The sequence below is a fragment of the Teleopsis dalmanni genome, chromosome 1 (assembly GCF_002237135.1).
Source record: "Teleopsis dalmanni isolate 2A chromosome 1, ASM223713v2, whole genome shotgun sequence".
Taxonomy (NCBI): Eukaryota; Metazoa; Arthropoda; class Insecta; order Diptera; family Diopsidae; genus Teleopsis; species Teleopsis dalmanni.
In genome coordinates this window covers 95256552-95265462 of record NC_051846.1, presented here as the reverse complement: position 1 = coordinate 95265462, position 8911 = coordinate 95256552, and the positions used below count along the sequence as shown (strand labels likewise).

Here is an 8911-nt window from a genome sequence, read left to right as displayed (position 1 = left end):
CATAGCCAAAGCTGAGGCCTTTGAAAATTCTCTGGAGCTGCAATTTCTACCCAATGCTGATAGTGACTATGACACTCAGAAGAAAAAAATTTTTAAAGAGGCTGCTAATCTTAGGGGCCAGGTACCCGATGAAAGCATCTCGCTGTGCTCTAACGAGAGATTAACTGTATCATATCGAATCTTAAGACCAGATCCGCACCCTGACACTATAATACCAGCAACAAATGCCTGCGTAATCTCCCAGAAAACGCAATCCAAAGCATCGTTAACATCATCAACTGCATGTTTAGGCTTGGCAAGTTCCCAAAGGAATGGAAGATGGCCTCGGTTGTAGTGTTTCCTAAACCGAACAAGAATCCCTTATTTCCGCAGAACTGGCGCCCAATCAACCTGCTCCCAACTCTGGGGAAGCTGGCAGAACGAGTAATTCTAGCTAGGCTAAAAGCAGTGGGAAACGCCCTAAATATCCTTCCGAATGAACGATTCGGCTTTAGGGGCAATCTCTCCACGGAACTACAAGTAGCCAGAATAGCGCTGCTGATACAAACCGCTCTAAGTAAACGGGAATAAACCGGGATGATAATATACGACATAGCTAAAGCCTTTGACAAGGTCTGGCATAATGACCTTGTAGTCAAAATGGCTCAAGTGGGCTGATTAAAATCATCGGTAGCTTCCTGCTAGAAAGGTCCTTCCAAACTAAAATCAACAGCACTTTTTCCTCCGCACGAACAATAAAAGCAGGTGAACCTCAAGGGTCACCACTGTCATCCACATTGTTTAACTTATATATGGCAGACATCCCTATCTTAAGCTCCTTACGCAGACGACATGTGCTTGATCTACTCTGACCGGAATGCCATAAATGTAAGCAACACCTTACAGAGAAATATAGGCCTCATGGTGGAATACTTGCAGAAATGTGTAAAGTCTAGTGTGGGGCAGAGATAAGTCCCCCAGACACAAAAGAGTAAAACTGTGCAATAGCGCTAACTCAAACCATAACAACAACAGTAAGTTTTGTAGAAAAAATGGCAGTAAGCAAAACAGCCTATTTTATAAACCGATAATAATCTTATTATTATTCCGATTTTAAGGAAAGACGTATAATTTTGTAAGTATTGCTAACAATTATTATAACAAAATATAATAAGAAATTAACATTATTACAGCCTCTATGAGTTTTTATTGTTGGTTATTTTTAGGGGCAAATTGAAAATGAGCATATCTACAATTCCTTTTAAATTAAGGCACAACCAAAAAGTACCAAAATATTGGTAAAACACGAAATTGACAACATTAATATCATTAATTCATTCCGTATTCCGTGACTAAAATAATGCTGAGTAATTTGTTAAGTTAAGGTCATATTTGAATAATAACTTAAACAGATCAATGAAATTACCACTATTTACAGTATCATTCAGGCTTAGGAATGACTTTGTGGGAAGTAGAAAAAACATTTTTTTACCTTTTTTTGTAAATATGTCAAAAACAGCTTTCTCAAACTGTCAAAATGCCATGAAGAGCTTTTATTAAGGGTATGTTCAATGTATTCCTTTGTACTTGGAACATATTTGGAAAGCATTCGAACTTGAAATTTTGTATGCAAGAAAGGGTCATTCGCTTCTCATTCTCGATTTTTAATTAAAATGAGCCATTTTCGGGCAGTGTGAAGGCCATATAACAGTGAATACTTTTATTGTTAAGAAATTCACGTAATAAGAGACAAACAAAATGATTTTTTCTTTATAGTTTTTGCGAGCCCTCTGTGGGCGCGACGCCTAGCGTCGCCACTGCTTCATACCTAATGACAAGCATTAGTATCACATTCTATTAGTAGCTTTATTTAAAGTTTACGAGATTTTTTTTACCAGTTGCGTCAGAATTTCAGATGGAAGTGCATAATGCTTATGAACCAAATATGAAGATACTGCCCATATTTGGCTTCAGGAGACCTCAACGCTTATTGCAGTTAACTGTGTTGGGAAAACATAAAAGTAACATATTTTTTCTAAATAAGTATGCAGGATCTGGGCCCACACTTATTCACCGCACACATTGTTTTATAAATTTTAGTCTTGAATCCGCATACAAAGTCACGGCATATCCATGACTCTTGCAACAGAACTATATCAGCCTGATATGTAGTCTGACTTGGTGTCCTCTCGACTGATTTTAAGATGTGTCAATATCTTGGTTTCCCAATCGAAGAAGATCTAAATTCTGTTTAGGGTCGAATAGTTCAGAATCCAGGAATTGCTTCTTGTCTGCAACAACCTTGAGTTTAGCGTCTGCCCATACCTCACCAATTCAGGAGATTGAATGAAACCATCACAAAAAGTGGGACCCTTACTTGGAAAGTCCTTAAGAAGAACGAAGTAGACATTTAGAAGCTTATACTCCACCTTTGTTTTTCAAGCATAGTAGTACCATCAGGGTCATTAATGACAGTCTGCTGATAGCGTTGCAGCTTTTCACAAAAAACTTTGTCTGAGGGAGTTTACGACCAAGCTTTGCCTTTTTGGTTTCCGGCTTCGAATCTGATTCATTTATCAAGTACTAAGATTTCGATGCAGGTTCCTGTTAAATCTCTTTAGAAGAGCCTGTTTCGCCCAAGCTTTCTGGAGAACTGAACAAACTTTAGATGTACCGAAGTATGTTATTACTTCTCAAGCAGCCTAGTAACCACTCTGTGTTCTTTACAGAATCTCTGCGAAAGAGGGGCCAACCGTAAAGGAGAACCTAAACATATAAAGCTAGCAGATTTGTGGGATTGATACCACTTTTTACCGCTGAAAGAAGACGGAATGTACCTTATTGGTACAAATTAACATATCGTTGTCGGAAATAACAAAACCTAGTGTTGTTAAGCCTAGTTTTTGTTAAGTTTTTATTTGATTTACGTGTTGTGGAGAAACGGATGTTGATCTGAGCAAAGATGCTTAATATAGCATATACTAAAAATTATAATGGTACTATATTACCATATTTTATTTGTTATGAACTCGATGTTCGGTAAAAATGTTTAAATTTTTAACAACAAATAGACAATTTCGAAGCTCTTTTTGAGCAAAAACAATTGTTTTTAAAGTTCTTGATATCGATGTTATTGGCTTTTCATTTTAGGACAGTACAGTACCTAATTCATAGAATGACAGAGCATCTGACGTTGGATCGAATGACTATCCGTGTTCTGGGCGAAAAGCAATACATCTTTCAACATTAGACCTTTTTAAGCTGCTTTAAATCTTGACGTTGGGTGTCGTTCAGATTTATTTATTTTTTTTATTGATTGATGACTGTTGACTCGATCATTATTTCCCTTGAAAACATCTGTAAATGGCTTGTCTATTGAAACAAAATCTTTTATAAAGCATCTGTAATAATTTGCTAATCCCATAAATGACCTGAAATTATAAATATCGTGTCTACGGCACAGTTTCGGATTACCCTTATTTTACTTGTACTTGTCCGAACACCGCGTCCAGTTAGAGTAAGACCTAAGTACTCAACACTTTTCTTAAAAACTAAGGTTTCTCCTGTGAAGCTCTCTTGTTGACATGGCTCAATTTCCTCAAAATGGTCCTCTGAAATCTGCTGTGGACGCATTTTTCAAATCAAACGGAAATCTATACATTTTTCCATTTCCACTAATGACCGAAAAAGTGATTTTTTAACCAATTAATTTATTGGTACCAATTTACAGTTTTATTACTTTCCATGCTGTAATCCACCTTATGAAAGCGGACTAAAGACTTTCCGAAAAGGCACTATTTTGCATGCTGTTCACTATTTGTTCAAATTGAATTGTTTTATTAAATTATTTGCAATACTTGTTTTGTGTTATTGTGATATTGTTTTTTATATTGTCATTTTTGATGATTACAATAAAACAAAGAGTGTTTTAAATCGAAATTAAGTATTTTGTTTCGTATTAGAATATATTTCTGTAAATTCCGTTGTGGAAAATCACTTAATGCATTCTGTAGCCATATTATAGATCATTTTATAATGGTATTCACTACGTTTTTTTATAAAATTTACCAATTTTAAATTAATTTAATATTTTCTAGCATTAATATATATAAACAGCTTTGTTCAGCAATCTTTAACGCTGTTCAAACAGTATAATTGTAGTATACGTTTAATTTATCCTTAAGGACTGTTTGTAGTCATATAGTAAGTAAGGTAAGATACTGTACGGTGGTAAGAGAATGCCTTCATCGCACAGTGTACCAAAATAAAAATTAGGTGATGAAAGTTCGGGATTTTCTGAACCAGTAGGTATATTGAAATTAAATTGTCCTTAAAGAAAGTTTTTGAAATGGACTTTATTTGCTTGATACCAACTAACAACTAATAATATAACGACATTTATAACTATAAAAATATTTAATTTGTATATATTTCAAATTTCATACAAATCGGTTGAACTTCTTTGCCTATTGGGGAATTGAATTAGAATTAGTTAGCTATATGTACAAGTATTTATATATATATACATCTGCTCAAAAAGTATCCGGATTTTACATATGGTACAAATTTGAGCGCCATATGTCAATTAGTTTGTTTACAGCAGTTGTTGAAGTGAGACTACCTCAAGTGCATTTAGCGATTTTTACTATGGAAAATTCTTGTATGCGATTTTTTGACCAAACATGGCACCACTGTCATCGCTCAGACACCATATTCGCCAGATCTGGCGCCGTGCGACTTTTTCCTGTTCCCGAAAATCAAATTGCACCTTCGTGGTAAGCGTTTTGAGTCGATTAGATCGGTAAAAGAGAAGTCGTTAAAGGAACTAAAATCCATACCTGCACGGGCCTACGAAAAGTGTATGGAAGATACTTTTCTTGAGGTTGTGGCGCACGACTCTTTCAACTGCAAATAGAATATCACGTAGCTTGAAGATCACGTTTGAAAATTACATTTAAGGCGTGCTACTCAGTGATGTAGACTACTACTACTTCTACTACGTTCATTCATTGGTTCACTCTTCGTTTGACTTGCAGCGCGCAGACATCATGAATCATTGTAAATTGTTTTAATACAAAAAATGTGTTTTTACACAAGATATTTAAAAAAATGTAAGAACTGACCATGTTTGGGCCCAAATTTGGATGAGTTCAAAATATATTAAAAAGAACGCCAATTTCAAAAACCATATTTAGGTAAAATTTCATTTCAAAATCTGTCTAATTTTAATTTTGGTACACTATGCGTCGGTGCATCTTTTGCTTATATTTTTTTATTACTTATATTTTTAATTGGATGGTTTGTTTTCATTGTTTTTTTCACTTCATTAGTTATTTTTGAACTTGAAGCGTAACTTGTTCTTCTACTTCAAATATTTATTTATTAACATATTCACCGTATTTTATAGATATGAGTTTATGCAAATAACTGCGCAAACTTTTGAATGGATTTTCTCGAATTTATATTTTGGTATTATTTATTTAACGTTACTTGATATTGCGTTTTCCTTTTTTCACTTTTTTTCCACATTGAGCGCTAATTAATTACTCGCCTCTGCAACTGACTGCTTGGTTCGTGGACGAGGTTTTTGTTTTTCAATTTGCTTTCACACGAGTGTTCCAAAAATGTTGAACGAAATCTTTATGCAACTAAATAAAACACTGTTAGGTTGTTTATTGTGATTTACATAATATTTAACTGTTCTTAAAACTAATTTTGTTTATTTTAGTAATATTATATAATTACAAATTCTTTGTTTTAAAACATTTTTAAAAAATTAAAAATCAATTACAAATATTAATTTATTTATTTCATTTATTAGTAGCTGCATTCAGAACAATAGGAAAACAGAGGTCCTTCACGTTACAATACATTTTTCATAAAACAATAAAATAAATAAAAAAAATATTAAAAACTATGTCCTAGAAAAGGGCAAGCACAAAAATTATACTAAACATCCCTCAACGGTCTTTTACTTCATTGACGAAAACTAAGCGATTTCTAATAAATTTTTGTTTTGGTTGCAGTGATAATTAAACTTTTACTTCTAAAATCAGCAAAGAGTTGGTTTATGAAATAAGAAAATCCTTCTAATTATTATTAGGTGACTTATAAAATATTTTTGCATTATGTGCGGGAAAAAATAAATTTTCAACACAACAATATTTAAGCCTACACAAATATCCTTTTCTTTTGCTTTTAAAATAGAAACGGTTCCATATATATTATATATTATCACAGTCTGTCAGACAGTATTTGACCGCAACTTTTTGTTGATACTCGCAAGTTTGTTGTTCCTTTTATATACTATTATATACTATATCGGTTTTAATTTTTCCGATGTTTGTTTTTTTGTGGTAAAATCGGTGACCTGTGGTATGACATCGCTTCGGTCATTTGCATTGCAGGATTTCGCGAAGATGACTAGTTTAAGTTTCTGCAACCAAGATCTTCATGTACTTTTTGTGGCCTTCTGAAATGCAGAAAAATACCTTTATAAATAATTTATTTAGGTTTTTGCAAATCTCGTTTGTTCTTACAATGTTTTCCACATTCGTAATTATGCACTTAATCTGCGATTTCCTATGTTAACCAAATATTGTCGTGATAAACAATGTTAAGCAGAGTGGGTGGTTTATTAAGATTGCATCACTTTCCTGCAATTTCATGTTTTCTGCACGGATAAGGCACTATATTTAACTTTATTAATATACATACAACTTTTTTCTATTGATTTTTGGGGGAGGAATTTGCTGACTAGTGGTCATTGTCAACAATTCCTCTTCATTCTTCCTTTTTTTTGGAATTTGATTCAACAAGTTAAATATTTAATTAGAGAAGTATTATTTAATATTTTTCTCTATCATCCTGGTTTAATAAACATATTATCTATAATAATACAGCGTTTAAGTTTTTTAGTAAAATAGGTCAACATTAGCTGCACATTTATTTAAACAAACCATTTTTAAACAAAATTTTCTTTTAATTAAAAACAAAAAATCAGTTTTTAATTTGAAATATCAGTTTTTAATTTGTTAATAAAAACAGTTTTATGTCAAAGCGAGTAACTCACAAAATCCAATTAAAAAATAACGCATTCAAATCTTTGTACAATGAGTTCGTTTTTACAGAAAAATATAAAAAAATAGAAGTCATAGTGAATATTCAAAATGACAAAATAATAATTGGAACTTAAATATTACAAAAACTTACTTAGATGATTCTCATGTTTCTTTTGTTTTGTTATAGCGCACCCCATCATAGTAAAATTTAAGTTTAATACAAATTAATTTCCAGTTGGTAAAATCTGTACTTTTGTAAAAATATAGTTGGCAATTTGAAATATATTAAACTTTTTCTAATATCAATTTTATTTTGTTTCTATGCAAATATACGTTGCTTTAATTTTAGACATTCTTTAATGTAAAATTAGTATATACGAAAAAAAACACAACCGAAATCTTGTAAATGTTGACATTATTTTATAAAATATAATTTCGATATCATCTTGAATATAAATAATATTCATTAAATTATTATGCCTTGCTTTATCCGTCAAAACTTTGACTGTTTAAGAACACTGCTCAACTAGCTCATTTACACTTCAGTAAATAGGTACGGTTTTTTATTTTCATGGTATTGTATAATAGACGAAACTCGACTCGATTCAGTGCAAAACATGATTATTGATTTTATGACGTGTCCACGTTTTTATAAATAAACGAAATTCTTTACTTTTGAACCTGGAAAGAAAATCGTTTTTAATGCAAGTGGTGGTTGTTACGTATAATTGCATTAATACTGAGTAAATATTGCTTTAAAACTAATTTCGTATGCTTATATTAGGTGGATATATACATATATCTATTATAAGTAGTTATTTAGACATCAGTTATTTAAACTGTGGAAATACATTTTTCATATTAAGTGTTAATTCGACCATCGATTATCAAAATTACGGAGTGACAAAGTTTTTCATTTTCTGTTCGATTATGTTTTAAATTTTTTCAAATTTAAATTAAAATCGAGTTTTTGTATTTTTAAGTTAAGTAGTCACAAATATAGGAGATATATTGTTGTATATTATAATAAAAAGCACTTTATATAAATAACATAAAATCTCACCTTCACTTAATTGTGTCAGAAAACTTAGTATCTGTGTCTATTAACAGCATAATTAGTTTATGATTTATTATTTTGCGAGTCTTTAACAAAAAAAGGGTAGTGTTCGGATGCCAGCAATTAAGGTATTCGTAGTATAATCTAAGCTTATTTGTTGCGTACATGTCGTTTTCAGGAGAATATTTTATCAAAAGTAAAGTACGGCATTTCAAAATGGTCGTTATTGACATTTTATCTTGGTTAGTGTTCGTCACGTGATAAAGATCCTTTTTCTTTTCTCTAGGTTAATAAACATGTAAATCATACAGTCATGCAAATGTAAGCGTAAGTAAGGAGCCTTGCGAACTGCTTGCCGGTATTGAATTCAAACATTAGAGATTGTTACTAAAATTTTTTCGTTCTTAGGAAGCTTCCAATAATATCTCCTAGCTTTTATTCAGCTTTTAAAATAGGGTTTTCCACTTCCAAATTAGGGGAAAGGGGACCGACTTCAGTATGATCCTTATTAATAATTCTTTGAAATAAGGTCTGTTATAGATATTTTTTTGTGTTTACAATAATCTACTTCATTTAGTACAAATTCATAAGCCTGATGAAAAATTGGATTGCAATTCGAATAATATTAAGTCCTCATACACCATTTCCTCATACACCAAACATCTTCTCTCAGTTTTCGTTAGTAAATGGTGAAATAAGTTGCGTATTTTATCAAGATTTCTTGTTTTCTGTGCTCGCTAAAATAACCAAATAATTGAGCTAATCACATTCTTGATATGAGCTGGCGGTATAATATTACGATCCGAAGAAGATG

At 32.0% G+C, this 8911-nt stretch overlaps 1 long non-coding RNA gene across 2 annotated transcripts; it reads right to left on the bottom strand.

Moving 5' to 3' along the window:
- Positions 1–6179: 6179 nt before the first annotated feature.
- On the bottom strand, positions 6180–7227 carry LOC119673192. 2 transcript variants are annotated; one of them, XR_005252023.1, is made up of 3 exons: positions 7192–7227; positions 6519–6652; positions 6180–6451 (listed from the first exon to the last, which is right to left on the bottom strand). It is a non-coding gene; the product is annotated as an uncharacterized LOC119673192 (long non-coding RNA). The 2 variants fall into 2 exon arrangements; XR_005252022.1 differs by lacking the exon at positions 7192–7227 and having other exon boundaries at positions 6519–6831.
- Positions 7228–8911: the final 1684 nt, after the last annotated feature.